Here is a 20,734-nt window from a genome sequence, read left to right on the forward strand (position 1 = left end):
AAAAGAGGAAACTAAAAAAGAAAAGGGAAGAAGCGAACCCTATTTTCCCATCATCATTAGCATCATGAATGTTTCAGTCCACTGCTGGACGAAAGCCTTAGCGTGTTGATGCCATGTTTCTCTATCTCTTGCTTTGTTGTTCCAATTGACTCTTCTCCAATGCTTGTCTGTTTCATCCCTCCATCTTAGGCATGGCCTTCCCCTGTTCCTGTTGCGAACCATAGGTGTCCATGTTGTTAATATTGTTGTCCCCCTGTTGTGTGATCTTCTGATAACGTGTCCTGCCCATTTCCATTTCCCAAGTGTGATTATTTCCAAGTTATCCTGAGTTTTGATTTGTTTTCTGACCCATTTATCTCTTTCTATCTTTGTATGTAATACCGAACATGTTTCGTTCCATATTGTGTTGTGCTGCTCTCAGCTTTTTCTCCATTTTTTGTTGTTAATGTCCAGGTCTCTGCCCTTTAGATGATGGTTGGAATAATACACTGATTGAAAACTTTCCTTTCCAGACATTTTGGTAATTAAGCTACCTCTCATGATGTCACCGAGTTTACCATATCGTCTCCATCCAAATTTGATTCTTCGCTTTATTTATTGTTCTTGATTATTTTTCATTGAGGCTAAAGCTTTGCCCTAAGTATATGTATTCATCTACATCTATTTGGTTTCCATTTATTATGATTTCTCAATGAGGTACAAAGGGGTTCATTACTACTTTGGTTTTTGACATGTTCATCTCATGCCGGCTTCAGCGAGTTCCCAGAGCGTTGTTTCAAATTCCTCAAAGCTTTTTTCTATAACAACAGTCATCTGCAAATCTTAGATTGTTATACTTTTCCTGCTTAATGTTGACACCCATTTCTTCTCACTGAAGTGATTGAAATATATACTCATGACAGGCATTGAATAATTTGGGTGAGATCATGTCACCTTGTCTTTCTCCGTTTTTGATGTTGATCTTACCACTACCTTTGTGCAGCATCACTGTAGTTTGTACAATCTGTGTAAATATCTTTCAGTAATTCAATGTATTTCCTTTCCGCTCCTTGTTGATGTAATGCATCCAGGAGCAATTGTGTTTTTTCAGATTTGAATGCTTTCTAATAATCTACAAATACCGTGCAGAGAGGTTTATTATATTCCTGACATTTTTCCTTCAGTTGTTGATGGCGTGTATGTGGTCTATGGTGGAATATCCACTTAGGAATATCTACTTCCTCTCTTGATTGGTTGCTATCGAGAAAGCTTTCCATTTGATTGGTCAGGACCCTTGTGAAAAGTTTATATATATATATACTAGACGACCCATGACCCGTTGGGTCAATGTTATTATATATAATTAAGGGGTTACCATGGTTACAGTGGGGGTCAAAGGTCAACCTATGGTGAAGATATATAATTTTCTCACACTTTCTAATAGAGAGGCAAAATGCCATATAAAACTAAATTTACTGGTTCTAATTGCTTTTATTTATCAATCCTCACATAGAAGAGCAGTTTTTAGTAATGAGCAGTGAGGAGAAGACCCCTCAGCCAATGATGCCACCCCTCAGCCAATGATGTGACCCCTCAGCCAATGATGCCACCCCGCAGCCAATGATGTGACCCCTCAGCCAATGATGCCGCGCCGCATCCAATGATGCCACCCCGCATCCAATGATGCCACCCCTCAGCCAATGATGTCGCCCCTCAGCCAATGATGCCGCCCCTCAGCCAATGATGTCGCCCCTCAGCCAATGATGTCGCCCCTCAGCCAATGATGCCGCCCCTCAGCCAATGATGCCGCCCCTCAGCCAATGATGTCGCCCCTCAGCCAATGATGCCGCCCCTCAGCCAATGATGTCGCCCCTCAGCCAATGATGCCGCCCCTCAGCCAATGATGCCGCCCCTCAGCCAATGATGTCGCCCCTCAGCCAATGATGTCGCCCCTCAGCCAATGATGTCACCCCTCAGCCAATGATGCCGCCCCTCAGCCAATGATGTCACCCCTCAGCCAATGATGCCACCCCTCAGCTAATGATGTCGCCCCTCAGCCAATGATGTCACCCCTCAGCCAATGATGCTACACCTCAGCCAATGATGCTACCCCTCAGCCAATGATGCTACCCCTCAGCCAATGATGCTACCCCTCAGCCAATGATGCTACCCCTCAGCCAATGATGCTACCCCTCAGCCAATGATGCCACCCCTCAGCCAATGATGCTACCCCTCAGCCAATGATGTGACCCCTCAGCCAATGATGCTACACCTCAGCCAATGATGCTACCCCTCAGCCAATGATGCTACCCCTCAGCCAATGATGCTACCCCTCAGCCAATGATGCTACCCCTCAGCCAATGATGCTACCCCTCAGCCAATGATGCTACACCTCAGCCAATGATGCTACCCCTCAGCCAATGATGCTACCCCTCAGCCAATGGTGCTACCCCTCAGCCAATGATGCTACCCCTCAGCCAATGATGCTACCCCTCAGCCAATGATGCTACCCCTCAGCCAATGATGCTACGCCTCAGCCAATGATGCTACCCCTCAGCCAATGATGATGATGATGATGATGCTACCCCTAGACGACCCATGACCAGTTGGGTCAATGTCAGCTTGAATAGATATGAGAATAGAACTAAAGCGAACGCTGGACATCATCAGGGAGATTATTTGGGCCAGCAAGCCATAAGGCTCACCTCTCCAGCGTTCTAAATCACTTACCTGTGACACGTGATTTCGGCTCTTATCTCCGATCACGTTGACGGAAATCACCACAGCATATAGTCAAGATCCCTCCAAAAGGCTCGTCTTTGTCACATACATCACGCAACGTGCGATCCACAGCCTCGAAACTCTCTCTCCTGATCATAGGACACTCATCCCACACGATGAGTTTTGTACTTCGAAAGAGGTCTGCGATAGTGGAATTTTTATCGATGTTGCATACGCCATCTTCCCTCGGTGTCAGAGGGATTTGGAACCTTGAGTGCGCTGTTCTTCCACCAGGCATGAGGGTAGCAGCTATGCCAGATGAGGCCACCGCAGGGGGCAACTTCTCCACTCGCTCTCACTTTAGAGAGAATCAGGTTAATAAGAAACGTCTTCCCTGTGCCTCCAGGCACGTCAATGAAAATCATTGATGACTGATTCGTGCGGATGTTGCTATTCGCGTCCATAGACGTGAGGTGTGATTCGTTGTCCGCGTCCGTAGCGCCGTCGGAGGGTTGATACGACATTCTTCCTGCAAATAGTATTGTGTTTGTGCTATCGTTTTGCCGATCATCAAATGACAAATAAATTACATTGTGAAAATTAAAGATTTCAAATAAACCTATTTAAAGTGTGTGCGCATATAAATAATAAAAAAAATCGAAGAAATATCTCTCGGTAATTTCCTGAAACATATTTTACTTCCGGGTAATAATGTTGAATAAAATGACGAAGATATATACTGTATGCCTGTTATTTTAGGCGGTGTATTTTCGTATATCAACGTGGCGCGATTTTTAAAATATATCTCTGCAATTTCCCGTGTGTGCGTGAATGTTCTCAATTATTTCTTTTACCGAGTCTAAAACCATCGATAAAAATGAAATCAGATGGCGACTTACATTGAAGATAAAGGCGTGAAACAGACTCAATGGCCTTGAAGATACAAGCCTTTCAGAATTAATTCATTTCGTTCTATAAACGGAAACTTTCATCGGATTTTCTTCCCGTTTTTTTTCAACCGAGTCTAAAACTATGTTAGCGACTGTGAAAAATGAAATGATATATCGAATTTGATTTGAAATAAAACTGAGAGAGAGAGCAAGACACCACGGGCCTACAAAACAGGCCTCAAAGCTATGCGAGTTAATAAAATGGTGGATATTACTACTCTCTCAAAGGGGTAAGCCACGCCCCCGGACCGATCGAATGTTACATACAAACACGCAAGATTTCAATTTTATAATTATATATATATATATATATATATATATATATATATATATTTGAAAGTGGCTGATTGGACGATAGTTCTTAAGATGTCATTTGTCTCCCTTTTTGAAGAGGATAATCATGTTGGCTTCTTTCCATTGCTTGGGAACTTTCCCTTGTCTTAAACAAGCTGTATGTAGTTTAGCAACCTGTACTGTGATGGTGTCTTCTCTTTCCACAAGTGTGTCTATTAATATGTTATCCGGCCCTGCTGCCTTCCCTCTTTTCATGTTTTTTAATGCATGTTTAACCTCCTGGTTTGTGACGGCTGGTATCTCTACAACTGCTGTTTGATGCAACTCTTCAACCTCTTTATGAAGGTGGTAAAGCTGTTCATAAAATTCTTCAATTCGATGAAGTAATTTGTCTTGATTTCAAATTTAATGTTCATTTTTGTCAAGCAGTGGTATCTTTTGTTTGCCTTCATATAGGTTTTTTGTTTGTTTTCTTCAGGCGTTTGTTGTTACCCTGCACTCGCTATGCGAAAATCAGGGTTAGGCGATCGGTTGCATATGTGCATTCCTATGTGCGTGTCCGCATTTTAAAAAATCATAATCTTGGCAACTGTTGGTCTGATTGAAAATAAATTTTACAATAGGATCGCCTCCACCTGTAGATTGTTTTATTCATAATTATGATGTCATATGTCACGAGGTACCGCCGCCATCTCAGAAAAACTTTCCATCTCTATTTGTCCGAAACCGCTCAATGAAATAAATTGAAACATGGCTCATTGTCAAGTACTCCCCATTGGGAATAAGATTTTTTGAAATGATGATGTCATCGGTGCCTTCATTATGACGTCATAATTCGACAAGTACAATGCTTGATCTGATCAGTATAAAAAAAAATTCTCTACAACTGTTAGTCCCATGGACACGAAATTCTGACCATAGGAGCGCCTCCTCCAGCAGAATTTTATTAATAATTATGACGTCATAGGTCACGTGTACAGGCGCCATCTTGGAAAAAACGAAAAACTTTGCATATCTCTATATCTCCGAAACAGCTCAATGGAAAAAATTGAACTGTGGCTCATTGTGAAGAACTCTGCATGGGGAATAAGTGTTGTTAACGATGACATCATTGTTGCCTTAATTATGACGTCATAATTCGACAGGGACAAAGCTTAGTCTGATCAGTTTGAAATTTATTGAGCGTAATCTACGCAACAATTATACAAGAGAATGTAAATTTATGATGTCATCACTCACGTGGTTTGGCAGCCATATTGGATCCAATTTTAAAAAACATTCAAAAACAGAGGGGTTGACTCACACCAAGTTGACTGCGCAAGGTAAATATTCTCTGAATACCATCTAGTTTTCTGTCATTTCCTTTATCTTTTGAGTTCTCTATTTCCTGATGTTTTCTTTCATCTTTACCTCTGCCACCAAAGGTGGATGCTTATGTTTTCACCCCTGTCATATATATATATATATATATATATATATATATATATATATATATATATATATATATATATATACTGTATATGTATATATATATATATATGTATATGTATATATATATATATATATATATATATATATATATATATATATATATATATATATATATATATATATATATATATATATATATATAAATAATTATATATATTGTAACGATTTTGAGAAGTGTAACGGGTTTTGAGAAGTGTAACGGGTTTTGAGGAGTGTAACAATTTTGGAGGAAGGGTAACGGATGTGAAGAGTATGGTTTTGGTATGGTAACATCCTGGTAATGTAAATAATGGTCGCAGCCGTCCTCCTAATTAATTTCATAGAACATACACGCAGGTCACGATATATCTTTTAAATAGTGTATTTCCTTATTCCATGTAGGCTAAGTATGTGTTTTCCACTAGATTGACTTTGCATTGTATCAAACAAAATAAGCATAGGCCCTTCCAGTTTCCCCAAAACCTCCCTTCCAATTGCCTTCTGCATTTTGGCTGGTTTTCTTCAAACCACCATTGGCCACGAGGTAAGGTTGGGGAAGAAAGGCGTGTCTCCACCTCGTCGTAAGAGGGAAGGAGTGAACCAGCCCTAACAGCCAATCAACACCGCGGTGAGTGACCCGGTAGGCGGGCCCTCGGAGTCGGCGGCTTGATTTCGCTGGAGGTGATAAAAGCGACTGCAGGGGACTGCTTTACCAGTTGACTGGAGGGGAGATGACTGGAGATGAGCTGGAGAGGAGCAACGAGGCTGCACCAAAGAGAGGCCTTGAGAGATACGCTGGGGGATGACCTGGAAGAGGAGCGCAATCCACCGCAAGCCCTACCTACCTACCTACCTGCCTGCCTGCAATACCCCCCTGTCGTTGGAGAGACGCGCTGAACGGAGGGAGACGGCTCCACCCCAGGAAGAGGAGCAGGTGTGCCGAGCCAGCGCGTGACGGCCGCGGATACGCGACGGAGGTTTTCCCGCCAAAACCGCGAGGGGTGCTGCGGCCTCCGACCTTGCCTTCCTCTCAAGCAATCAACCTCGAGCCATTACCTGCCTGCAATATCCATCGTGTGAGTGTGAACGTCCTGTCCTACTCGTTTGTCTTGGGGATTAAGTAAATGAAATAGAATAAGTTAACAATGCACTGTGTGACTGCTCTTTTCCATCTATTGCTGTAAATAATATTGGTCGCTCTAAAATATTGCTTGTGTGTGTATAATAAATCTGTTCTTCCTCCAAACTCTGTCTTTCTTCTCTCTTCTTCTCTTTCGGTCGCTTTAGAGGTTTCCCAATTGAATATCTGTAGCGCGATTAGTCAACGTTCGGGTGGAATCGGGTTCTAATCGGGGAGTAACTGTTCGGACGCGGTTAAATACACCACCGCTCGGTAAAATAACATCCAAAAACCGTGTCCGTAACAATTGGTGTCGAGGAGTCGGATTCGAACCTGGGACTAAATTTGTTAGGCCCAAAGTTTAAAAAAAATTTTTGGTCAAAATTACGAGCTGCCGAAATTGTGTTGTTTTATAAAACCCGAATTTTGAGATCGCGCCATGGACAATCAAGGCGATCGGATGTCGGTGGGGGAGATAGACGGGTTAGGGGTAACCCAGGAACCAGGGGAAATGTATGTGGAAGAAAGGGAGGAGGAGAGCAATGAGGAGGCGGTTGAGGGTGTATCAGGTGCACAAGATGGCGTCCTCGCGCACATGGTTGTTGCGGCACCAAATTTAGCCACGCCCATGGTCGCGGTAGCCGAACCCGAGATGCCAATGAATTGGAACCTGTTTATGAAACAGATGATGGCCTTTATGGTAAAAACAGACGATAATTTCAAAGGGATGGAAAACAGGATGGGAAACCAAATGGGGGTAATGGGGAACCGGATGGATGCTCAGAGTGAGCAATTGGGGGTAATGAGGGACGAAGCGAGGGGTACCGGTGAGGGATTAGACAATAATTTTAAGGAGTTAGACAAGAAATTTGAGGGATTAGACAATGGGATAGAAGGGGTGAAAAATGGGTTAATGGGGTTAGAAAATAGGATGGAGGACAAATTGCGGGAAATGGGGGAACAATCCGCCCGGGAAATCGAACAGATGGGGAACCAGATGGAGGAAATACGAAGAGGGATGAGTGAGGAGGTCTCGGGGCTACGCGAGGAGGTAAAGCGAGGCGAAAAGCGTATCGAGAAAGAGGTGAGAAATAATACGGCAAAGTTACAAGGGGGAATAGAAGATCTGACGGAGGAGGTGGAGCAGCTGACAGAGGGACAAACTAAGTTAGTGGAGCAGGTTCAAAAGAACACGGCGGTACTAGGAGGGTTAAAGGCGACACAAAAAGAAATTAAAAACGAATTAATAGCGACGCAGAGGCAATGTCAGATGGTACGGGAGGAACTGACAATGAGGGTGGAAGAGGTGACAGAAGCAATGGAGACGAAGGACCGGGAGGTAAGGACGCACGTAGAAACGGTCACGGTAGCCTTAGAGGACGAACTTGAGGAGACGCACCGGGAAATAAAAGAGGTTAAACAAAAATTAGAGGAAGTGGGAGAAGAGGTGAGTGAAATTAAGAAGGGACGGACAGAAACTAAGAGAGAAATCCGGGAGGAGGTGATGGAATGTGTACAAGGTCTGTGTTCAAATCATGATGCGGTGCTCACTAACCAAATAAAAAGTTTGCAGGTGGCAGAGAAGGTGCGACGAGGTACGGAGGTGAGTGGCAATGTACATGATGTGAGGGGAGATTCAGTCGGCTTGGGGATTGGTTTGGATCCGGGTGTTCGTGAAAGGCCGTTGGTGAGGTGTGTGACAGGACAGGTGTGCGAAAAAAGGGGTGTGCGAGAATGTCCGACCATGGGGTGTGTGAGGAAAAAGTGCACGCCGAGGAGTGAGTGTGCCGTCAAGAGTGAATTGGTCAAAGCGCGTGTGCGAGGGAGCACAGGGAAGCGCGGTGTGGTGAGTGTTACGGAGGAAGTAACGAAAAAGTGTGCGCGGGAGGACGCGCGAGAAAGGTGTGTAACGGACGGGTGCATGGGGAAAGCGCATGCTGTCAAGAGTAAGGGAGAATGCATGCCTGTGGTGAGTGTTACGGAGGAAGTAACGAAGAAGTGTGCGCGGGAGGATGCGCGAGAAAGGTGTGTAACGGACGGGTGCATGGGGAAAGCGCATGCTGTCAAGAGTAAGGGTGAGTGCGCGACTGAGAGTGGAGGTGAGAGTAGTGAGAGTGAAACGGAGCGTGAGCTGGTTGTGATAGGTGAGCGAGGATGTACACCTGGGATGGAAGGATGCACACCTGGAATGGTAGAGCGTGAGTGGGAATGCACGCTGGAATTGGTAGTGAGACACGTGGTTGGGTGTGCGGGTGAGAGCACACCTGTGATTGTCACAAAGGAGGTGACCGAGGAGGGGGCGCGAAGCGGTGTATTGGTGAGGTGTGCGAGCAACGAATGTGTGCCAAAGTGTTCGGTGGTCAGGTGTGTGACCAAGTCGGTGAGCGGAGTGAGTGTACCGAGGTGTGAAAGAAAAGGTACGAGGAGAATGGGAACGGCTGCATGTATGAGCAAGAAAGAGGTAGCGTATGCATGTAAGCCTGCAGGTGAAGCGTCGACGGTAACCGGGTTAAAGGTTAGGTCGACTTTTAGCCGGATCGGGCCCTCGGTGCGTGCCGGGCTTCGCGTGCCGCGAGAACCAGCGGAGATCCGAGCCACGGCGGGTTCGAAAGGACCGCCGTGCGCGATCCACGCTGGGCCTCGCGTGGAGCGGCCGCGTCCGGGCTCCACAAGGCGGAGCGGGCAGCTCGATAGGAAGGGTCGTCATGGCGACCACTTTCTATTGAGACGTGCCGGCAGGTCGAGATCGGGACATTGGATGGCTCCACGCCGAAGTGGTGCAGGGGATCTCGGCCCGGGTAAGCCTCCGTCCCTGCCCCGAATGCGGGACGTATCCAGCCGCTGGCAAAAAACGACCCGCGTTCATTGCTCGGCTGTACGAAGCCGGGCTGTAGATGTGAATTGGCGCACCGAGAGGATGTAATAAGTAGACGGGTGATGTGAATTGGCGCACCGAGAGGATGTAATAAGTAGACGGGTGATGGTGATAGTGATAGTAGTGATTTGAAACGAAATTTAGAAAAGTGAATAGAATTGGCAGTAAATGGAAAATTTTTGAATTGTTGGATTTGGACGAGCGAGATTGGTAGTGAGAGACCCCCGATGTGGTGGGATGGCAAATCCACCATCCCTCACAGGTGGGGGCAAATGCGCAATAGTTTATGGGGTGGCTATGAAAACGAGCCAGGGAGGGCTTGGATAATGATAGGGATCTAGCGAAGATGACCTTAGGTAACGATAAGGTTAGTTAGTGACTGATACCTGTAGTGGGGACGCAGGTAGGTTAGTGTGGTTGATAATGACGTGGGAGCGCAATAGTTTAAAGGGACGACTGGGAAGCGCAAGTTTCAGAGGGGAGGAGTTAGCTGAGATGATGCCGTGTGTGGGAGTGATTGAACAGGTGTGATTGCACAGGTGTGCAACTGAACAGGTGGATGGAGCAGTGTATGAGTGAGTGATGGTGATTGTGTATTGTGATGACCAAGTGGTCCAGGAAGAAAGGAGGGTGCAGGTGGCACCAGGTGAGATTGCACAGGTGTGCAACGACAGGTGAATGGAGGGCAGGTGTATGGAATAAATGGTATGGAGTATTGGAATGGATGGTCGTGGAGTGAGTATGGTGGAAATTGTGGAGTGGAGTGGATGGTGCGAAGGTGTGAATGGGGGAAGAGTGGACCCCCATCACGGATACCCGGGGCGGGTAGTGTAAGTGTTAGGTAGAGGGTATAGGTAAATTGTAGTTGGATATTGGCATCTGTGGTGCGGGTGACAGAATGGTATGTGGATGGGTGCGTTGGTGTTGTGGAAATGGCTGGGCGTGTAGCCTGTTAGTGTGTGTAGTTGGTTTGGGCACTCCACCACTGTAAGGATGTCGGCCAGGTGAGGCCGCAGGTGGGCTCTGGGAGCCGGTAGTAGTTGTGTGGATGGGGCCCGAGGATCCGGAGGACGGACCCGGGTAGCCCAGTGCCAGAGGGCACCAAGGGGTGACAGAGCCAGGAGAGGGGCTGCCCCCAGTTAGATAGGTTAGGGTGAGGAGCTAGGTAAGCTCGGGTGGCAACTACAGTGGTGGAGGTGTGCAGGTGGGTAGACCTGTTGGGAGAGGTACACGTCGCAGCCCAGAAATTGTGCTAGAGCACCGGGAGATGAATCGGGGGAGTGAGACCCCAAAATTGAGGAGCACCACAGTTTGGCCAATGGGAATTGGTTATTAGAACCCATAGTGTAAGTTGGCCAATGAATTGGCAGGGAAAGACCCCGGGTAGTGTAAAGTGTGTTAAAATCATTTAGAGGATAGTTAGGATGAAGGATCTCCTCACACCATCTGCATCCACTCACCTGAGGTGACAGGTACTCCACACCATGCCATGTTTGATTATTTTTTTACTGTGCAAATGTTTGGGTTGTGAGACGCATCATGACGTGGGTGTGACATTGTGCTTTGATGTTCCATCTCTGCCTCCTTATGAGGATTGATGATGAATTTGATGATGGCAAATTTTGAAGTAGAGGGATTGTGGTGACGAATTTGGTATAAGGGAAATATGGGGAAGACGTGACAGTCGTGACGAATTAGTAAATGGGTAGATTTTGTAAATATGGGGTAAGAGCAAGGGTAGTGTAGGTGACAGGGGGGTGACGTACGGTAGGGACGAGCTTTCTCACTTCGCCCTCCGTACGCATTTCACCTTGCATTGCCTTGTTTGACGTGTACCCTTGTGACCTTACCCCTCGCTCAATTGTCTTTCTTTTGTCTCCCACATGACCTGTGCGCCATTGGGTGCCGAGGGGAGCGTGCGTGAGGTGGCCATTGTGCGCCCGAGATTCCCAGAACCAGCACGCATTGCGTTGATGTACCACTTTATGGACCGCTGTTCGGCGGCCAAGTACCACTTGATGGACCCCAGGTTCTGGGGCAGGGCACCTCTGTTGGAAACCGGCCATAGTGGCCAGGGAATCTTGCTTGCGGACCTCGGTAAGGTGGCACCTATGCCAAACAGGTGGACCACCCTTAGTTGGCCCCTGAGGCCCTAAATAAAAATGGACACAAGTTGTGCTTTTTTTAGTATGTCCAAATAGGCCGCATGAAGCCAGAAGACGTCGGGAAGAACATCGGCCCAGCAGAGAAGGAGAAGACCACCACCAGTTGTTTTGTTGTGTTTATTATGAACCATGGTAACCGCACCGGATGGTGTTTTTGGGTGCTTTGTGGTGTTTGGGTGCTTTTGGGTGCTTTGGTGGTATTGGTACTGGTGCATCGATGCAATGCGTGCTGTCTCCTCCCTCCCAACAGGAATTTCTTTCTCTTGTTCCCTAAAAAGAAAAGAAAAAACACACAGGTCCTGGGTTGCGTTGTAAATAAGAAATCACGTCATTGTAAATAATGCTCCCCACCGTAAATGTATAGTTTCAGAATAATTCCGTAATTCGGTTAGCTGTGGGCTTGAGTCTGTTAGACAGGATGCAATGCAATAGGGGGACATACTTATTTGTGTTTTAAAATTGTCACACTCAGGGTCAGGTTAATTGTAGAGGGAATTACACCTACATGTCACACTCAGTTAAGTCTAGTAGGCCCGAGGACGTGCCTGAAGAAAGGAGGGTGCAGTGTAACGATTTTGAGAAGTGTAACGGGTTTTGAGGAGTGTAACAATTTTGGAGGAAGGGTAACGGATGTGAAGAGTATGGTTTTGGTATGGTAACATCCTGGTAATGTAAATAATGGTCGCAGCCGTCCTCCTAATTAATTTCATAGAACATACACGCAGGTCACGATATATCTTTTAAATAGTGTATTTCCTTATTCCATGTAGGCTAAGTATGTGTTTTCCACTAGATTGACTTTGCATTGTATCAAACAAAATAAGCATAGGCCCTTCCAGTTTCCCCAAAACCTCCCTTCCAATTGCCTTCTGCATTTTGGCTGGTTTTCTTCAAACCACCATTGGCCACGAGGTAAGGTTGGGGAAGAAAGGCGTGTCTCCACCTCGTCGTAAGAGGGAAGGAGTGAACCAGCCCTAACAGCCAATCAACACCGCGGTGAGTGACCCGGTAGGCGGGCCCTCGGAGTCGGCGGCTTGATTTCGCTGGAGGTGATAAAAGCGACTGCAGGGGACTGCTTTACCAGTTGACTGGAGGGGAGATGACTGGAGATGAGCTGGAGAGGAGCAACGAGGCTGCACCAAAGAGAGGCCTTGAGAGATACGCTGGGGGATGACCTGGAAGAGGAGCGCAATCCACCGCAAGCCCTACCTACCTACCTACCTGCCTGCCTGCAATACCCCCCTGTCGTTGGAGAGACGCGCTGAACGGAGGGAGACGGCTCCACCCCAGGAAGAGGAGCAGGTGTGCCGAGCCAGCGCGTGACGGCCGCGGATACGCGACGGAGGTTTTCCCGCCAAAACCGCGAGGGGTGCTGCGGCCTCCGACCTTGCCTTCCTCTCAAGCAATCAACCTCGAGCCATTACCTGCCTGCAATATCCATCGTGTGAGTGTGAACGTCCTGTCCTACTCGTTTGTCTTGGGGATTAAGTAAATGAAATAGAATAAGTTAACAATGCACTGTGTGACTGCTCTTTTCCATCTATTGCTGTAAATAATATTGGTCGCTCTAAAATATTGCTTGTGTGTGTATAATAAATCTGTTCTTCCTCCAAACTCTGTCTTTCTTCTCTCTTCTTCTCTTTCGGTCGCTTTAGAGGTTTCCCAATTGAATATCTGTAGCGCGATTAGTCAACGTTCGGGTGGAATCGGGTTCTAATCGGGGAGTAACTGTTCGGACGCGGTTAAATACACCACCGCTCGGTAAAATAACATCCAAAAACCGTGTCCGTAACAATATATATATATATATATATATATAATTATATATATATATATATATATATATATATATATATATATATATATATATATATATATATATATACACAAAGAATTAAGTTAAGCACCCCTACACAACGAATTAAGGTAAGCACCCCCTAATATATATTCTTTGTGTATATGTATACATTGGCATATATTCTAAGGTATGTGAGATCAAATAATGATTGGTATGACATTAGCAATTATCCATTGATGAAATTGAGTGATCAAAGTGAAAAAAAGTGATTGGTTGAGTCAGTGATCCGATCACGTGGGTCCTACACACGTTATTGACGCAAAGATCGCTAGAGGTCTTCTCAGAACAATGACTGTACGTTAGAAAACATAAACGTCATCCACACTGTCCGTGATGGACCTATAGCTCCATACTTAAATTGAGGTGAAAATATGCCTAAAATTCCCAAAAAATTTCACCTTAAATTATTCAGAATAAAATATTGAAAACGGCATGATTGTTATGTTTTTATGTGACCATAATATCACTTCTCCAGAAAATATAGCAATATCATGGGTATATTACACTGTTTTGACGACAACAAACATGTAATGTGCGAGGTTGTAAAAAAACGGGGGGGGTGCTTAACTTAATTCTTTGTGTATATATATATATATATATATATATATATATATATATATATATATATATATATATATATATATATATATATATATATATTAGGGTGGTGCTCAAAATATATTTTTTTAAATATTTACTGGGACATGGCTTTATGTTGTTCCTTTTGTTCCAAAATGAAAAGACACCAAATATGAAAGCAATCTGATTTTATTTAGGGGTGCCACATCAGCCTTCAAACTAAAGGTGTCTACAAAACTTTTCTATATATGGATCGAAAGCAAAACCAGAAGTTTGTTCTATGAAAATCCACCCTCCACTCACTTTCTTTGTATTCTAGCAAACACAAGTTACAATAGCTGCACAAATAGCACTATATTGCTATGAAAACTCAAATTCAATGATAACAATCCAAATGTTCAGTTCATAAAATGAAGAGACACCATATCACATAATATAAAAAAACCCAAATATAATGAGAAATGTAACTCCTATTTCTGGGCCTGTTTCACCACTGTTGCCTTCTTGGCATTGGGGTACATCTTCCTGTGAGCAGCAACAACTTGGAGCAGAGCTTGCTTTTGCTCTTCATCCTTTGTAAGGAGCTTATTGTAGTCTTGTATCAATGCGACACCCCTTTCTGCCCTGTCGTTCACCACGACTAAGCCACTGGCGGCTTTCTTTGCTTCCATGAACCAGGATCCTTATCCATCCAATCAGTTGGGGTCCCTAGGATGCTGAAGAAATGCTTGGTGTGTTTTGTTATGAGGCCAGCGATTGACAGGGCGGTTCCTCGTTTGATAGCTGGTCTCTTTGGAGAGGGGTTTTCACCGTCATTTTTCAATGCTTCAATCATATTGATCTTGCTTTCTTTGTCAATTCTGGTGTCAAAGAATGCAAATGCCACTAGTACTGGGCTCATGTACCACGTGTGGCGGCCAAGTGCCTTCAAGGCTGCCTGAGCCATCTTCTGATTGATTTGTTCAAACTTTTCCAACTTCTTGAAGAGGTTAATGTCATTCAGGGGAGCCTCAATAGCTTGTGGAGCCCGAAACCAAGCCTGTACATACACAAGGCAGACAAAAATGTTGAAGGCTCGGAGTTCTCTCGCCTCTCGAAGTGTCAAGTGGAACTCTGACCGAAACATGAACACCTGTAGTGAATATAGTGCTTTTGCCATCCATCTGGCTCTGTGCATTGCTCCTGGAGCCATGATCCGGATTCCACGAGGTGGGATTCCTCCCATGTAGATGACAGTCAGTTCTAGGAGTTCACGATAATCATCTCGTGGCTGCTGATCTTTCAAACACACAAGAACGTTTTTGCTTCCAACACAGTGTCTACAGATCCCATTGAAGCCTTCCTCTCTGAGAATTGATCGTGAAGAAACTTCCTGTCCTCGGGGTTGGTGATTATGGCCTCCGAATCTGCATGCCTAAGATCAAACGTCTTCTCCAAGGAGGCCTTGAAGGATGCTTCCTTTTTCTCTTGGGTCGCACCACCCCGCTTTGCACCTTTTTGGAGGCTCCTCCATTCTTTATATAGCCTCTCCAAACGATGGATGCAGTGCTGCTTCGTCGTTGTAGGTAGGTGAGCTTTTTCCCAGAACTTCACAACCTCTTCAATGGTGAGGGTTGCACTCTCCCGGGCAGTGCGATTCTCCTTCTTCAGGTGATGGAAAAACAGGACAAGAGATTGATACACAGTCGGGAGCTTGGCACCTTTGATGGCATCTCCAGAAGTGGACCCAATGAGATACACATTATCCTGAGCCCGAGTTTTCAATGAAACACTGGTACTAGCACATGCCATATCTGCAAAATAAGCAAGAATGTGGGTAAAATCCTGTTAATTCTTACTCCACAGGGTCACTCTCTACAAAAGAGCCACAGTCAATAAGTTAGGCCTACATATTACACACTAAAAAAGCGTACCCCTGACCCCGGGAACCTGTACAAAACATGCATGAAAATTGCCCAGATAGTGATCATAGGAAGTCTCAAAACTGTATGTATAATATATTGTGTATATATATAATGTATAATGTGTATTTATGTATATTTATTATTTAATGTATATTTACTATATATTTATTTTTAATATTATATTTAATGTATATATATAATTATGTATTTATTTTGTGTATATACAGCCCAATAAAATGGGAATTCCTATTTTTGCATGGGGAAAAATTCATCACTGATGTGGCACCCCTAAATATTATTGGATTCCATTCAAATTTGGTGTGGTTTCCTTTGACACCAAAAGGAACAAAAATAGACCAAGTCCCGGAGAAAATCTGCATTTTGCTTTTTTGAAGCCCACCCTAATATATATACAGTGGAACCTTGACTTACGAGTGCCCCAACTTACGAGTTTTTCGAGATACGAGCCGTCGCTCCGGCGGTTTATTGCTTTGAGATGCGAGCCGAGATCCGAGTTACGAGCTTTCGCCACCCGGTCACGTGGTTATCTTGCCGTTCAAGTACAGTATCTCTATCGTATAGCGCTGCATTTTAGTTTTCGCATTTCGGTTATTTTGAGTTTTGCCGCCAGGTGGGTTCTGGTCACGTGGTTATCTGGCCGTGCACGTACAGTATCTCTATCGTATAGCGCTGCATTTTAGTTTTCGCATTTCGGTTATTTTGAGTTTTGCCGCCAGGTGGGTTCTGGTCACGTGGTTATCTGGCCGTGCACGTACAGTATCTCTATCGTATAGCGCTGCATTTTAGTTTTCGCATTTCGGTTATTTTGAGTTTTGCCGCCAGGTGGGTTCTGGTCACGTGGTTATCTGGCCGTGCACGTACAGTATCTCTATCGTATAGCGCTGCATTTTAGTTTACGCATTTCGGTTATTTTGGAAAATTTCTTAGTTTTAACCATGGGGCCTAAGAAATTGAGTGCCAAGGGCAGTGCTGAGAAGAAGAAGAGGATGATGAGCTTGGCTATGAAACACGCAATCGTCGAACAACATGAGCGAGGTGTGCGTGTTGTCGACTTGGCGAGGCAGTACGATCGTAGTACTTCTACGATATGTACGATTTTGAAGCAGGAGTCGATAAAGGCTATAACGCCAGCCAAGGGCGTTACGATTATTTCAAAGCTCCGGACCTCTATTCATGAAGACATGGAGAAGTTGTTGTTTGTGTGGTTGACGGAGAAGCAGCTCGCAGGAGATACCGTGACCGAGAGCATCATGTGTGAGAAGGCACGAGACATTTACGGGGATTTGGTGCAGCAGACGGCGGGAACATCAACGGACGAGGCATCGGAAGAGTCATTCAAAGCCAGTCGGGGATGGTTTGATAATTTTAAGAAGAGGACCGGCATTCACTCTGTCGTCAGGCATGGTGAGGCAGCAAGCTCGGATGTGAAGGCAGCTGAAAATTTTATCATAACTTTTGCCAAACTGATAGAAGCTGAAGGATACATTCCCCAGCAAATCTTCAACTGTGACGAGACAGGGCTCTTCTGGAAAAAGATGCCGAGGAGGACGTATATAACGGCAGAGGAGAAGAGCATGCCAGGCCACAAACCCATGAAGGATAGGTTAACCCTTGCACTGTGCGCGAATGCGAGTGGTGACTGCAAGATTAAGCCGCTACTCGTATATCACTCTGAAAACCCCAGAGCCTTTAAGTCTCATGGGATACTTAAAGAAAAACTGCAGGTTATGTGGAGAGCAAACGCAAAGGCGTGGGTCACCAGGCAGTTCTTTGTGGAGTGGGTAAACCTGGTCATTGGTCCTGCCATCAAGAAGTACCTTTTGGAAAACAACCTACCCCTGCAAGCCCTTCTCGTCCTTGACAATGCTCCCGCACACCCACCAAACCTCGAAGACGACACCCTTGAAGAATTTAAGTTCATTAAGGTCCTCTACCTTCCAGCCAACACCACCCCTATCCTGCAGCCCATGGACCAGCAGGTGATTTCAAATTTCAAAAAGCTCTTCACCAAACACCTGTTCCGGCGCTGCTTTGAGGTTACGGAGAGCACAAACCTCACCCTTCGAGAGTTCTGGAAGGATCACTACAATATCGTGACCTGCCTCAGAATTATCGACATGGCCTGGCAGGGTGTTACAAGGAGCACCTTAAAGTCTGCATGGAAGAAGCTGTGGCCTGAGGTTGTGTCCGAAAGGGACTTTGAAGGATTCGAACCTGAAGAGTCAGTGGTGGAGGAGATTGTGTCCCTCGGAAAGTCCATGGGCCTGCAAGTGGATGAAGAAGACGTTAACGACCTCGTCGAGAAGCACAACGAGGAACTGACAACGGAGGAATTAAAGAAGCTACAGCAGCAGCAGAATACGGAGCTTTTGCAGGAAATGAACGCGGAGGAGCCAGAGGCGGAGGTGGTTATCGCTACAAGTGAGATTAAGGAAATGTTGGGAATGTGGGAGAAAATTTCAGAGTTTATTGAAAAGAAACACCCTGAAAAAGTTGCAACAGGTCGTGCGTTGGCGCTGTGTAACGACACTTGCCTCACTCATTTTCGAAACATTTTGAAAGGGAGGAAGAAACAAACCTCGTTGGACAGGTTTTTCTTTAAACGCCCTGCAAGTGAAAGCGAGGAAAGTGTGGCGAAAAAGGCAAAAGTTATCCCCTCCACCTCCGCCAGCATCTTCGTCTGATCTTCAAGGTAAATACACTTAATAAAACCAGTTTATTTCTTTACATTGTCTTTTATTATGTACAGTATATACGAGGTCGTGCTTGTTTATACATTATTTGTTATTTATAAAGTACATTTTTCTTATTTAAAAACACGTAACAAAAAAAATTGGTGTGGTTTTTGTCGGGCTGGAACGGATTAATAGCATTTCAATGCATTTCAATGGGGAAATTTGATTTGAGATACGAGCAATTTGAGTTACGAGCTCGGTCACGGAACGAATTAAACTCGTAAGTCAAGGTTCCACTGTATATATATATATATATATATATATATATATATATATATATATATATATATATACACACACACACACACACACACGTACTGTACACACATGCACATTATTATCATTAGAACAAGGGAATGCAGGATAGGCACTGGAATGTCTCATGAAAGAAATTTACTGTCATTTAACTTGTCTTTTTTTTTTTTTTTGTATACAAGATCGAGGCTCGTGTAAGAGCTAACATTAGTCACAAAAAAAACAAATGGACACATGAAAAAAACATATAATAAAGGGAGCGGGAGACAAGATGGGGAGAGACAGGGAAGCACATAAGTACAACAGTAGGGAACAGGGATATCGGGAGATCTGTGGGAGGGAGAGGGCTTGGGGGGAGGAGGCATGGGAAGGGGGGGGGGGGGGGGGAGTGGGAGAGGTATAAAACACATGGACTCCACTAGGACTTCAAGGAAAGAAGTTGGTATTTCAAAAAATCTGAGGTGAAATTAACAGGGGTAGAAAAGATCAAGGTTTTGGATGGGGGAAGATAAGAGATGGTGGTGAATAGCTGTTTTAAAGACCTGGAGGGAGGAGTGGGATTGAAGAGAGCGAGGGAGTTTGTTCCAGAGGTGGGAGAAAAGAGGAATGAAAGAGTGAAGGTGAGCAGAGAGTCTTGATTTTGGCAGTTTCACCAGAAGAGGATTGCTGGCAGATCTTGTGTGACCTGTAGGAATATTTGGGGGACAGAGCACACAGACAGAGCTGGGGGAGCTAGGCCGGAGAGGAGTCGGTAGAAGACAGAAAGTCCACCAACCTGCCTGCGCTGGGTGAGTGAAAGGCCCTCAGAGTTAGCTTAATCGCAGGAGATTCCAATGATTCGAAAAGCTTTGGTTTCAACAGCGTGAAGCCGAGCTAGGTGTGAGACAGGAGCACCAGCCCAGAGGGGAGAACAGTATTCCATTGAGCTGCTGATGAAAGCCTTGTATGTGGTGAGGAGCTCAGGTGTGCCAAGGAAGGACTTCGCACGACGGAGGATGCCCAGTCGGCGACTGGCTTTGGAGGCCAGCTTGGAAATGTGGTTTCCCCAGGAAAGATCATGACAGATAGTGAGACCCAAAAGCTTGAGTGACAGAACTTATTGGAGAGGATTGTTGAGAAAGTAGATGGGAGGGTTGTCCAGTCGGTCTTTTTGGAAAAACATAGTAAGAGTGTGAGATTTGTTAGGATTGAAGACATCTTCCACTTGTTTGACCAGTCTGTGATTTTGTCAAGGTCTGCAGAGAGTGAGGAGGCTGCAGACTGCTAATCTGAGGGATGTGGTATGGAGCGGCAGAGAGTGGAGTCATCAGCAAAGAGATAGAGAGGGTTTCTAGAGAGTCGGATAGATCATTGATGAAGACCAGAAGAAGCACAGGGCCCAGAACACTGCCTTGGGGAACTCCAGTCTGAACAGGAAGGGGAGATGAGAGAATTCCATGCAGGGCCACATGTTGACTTTGACCATAGTGGAAGTCCGCAAGCCATGTGTGGAGATTTCCATGGATACCATAGGAGGAGAGTTTGGTGAGCAGAGCGGGGTGCCAGACCGTATCGAATGCATGTGATATGTCAAGGGAGACAGCTCTGATTTCCTGTTTGGCATTGAGGAGTGAGGACCTCCATCCATTGTTGAGACAGCAGAAGCAGCATGTCCAGTGTAGAATGACCCGGTCTGAATCCAACTTGATGATCTGAGATCAAGCCATTGGAGAAGAGGAAGGATTTGATATCCGAAGCAATGATGGAATCCATGACTTTCCTGATAATTGGGAGCAGGCTGATTGGTCTGTAGTTGCAAGGATCTGTTT

The 20,734-nt window shown here is 45.2% G+C and overlaps 1 protein-coding gene across 1 annotated transcript in view; it reads left to right on the forward strand.

The window, feature by feature from the left end:
- The window catches only part of LOC137429455 (SCO-spondin), a 444,698-nt gene that overhangs the window by 223,322 nt on the left and 200,642 nt on the right, over positions 1 to 20,734 (forward strand). The gene's annotated exons all lie outside the window — the stretch shown is intronic.

This window comes from Myxine glutinosa, chromosome 6 (assembly GCF_964187855.1).
Source record: "Myxine glutinosa chromosome 6, kmMyxGlut1.1, whole genome shotgun sequence".
Taxonomy (NCBI): Eukaryota; Metazoa; Chordata; class Myxini; order Myxiniformes; family Myxinidae; genus Myxine; species Myxine glutinosa.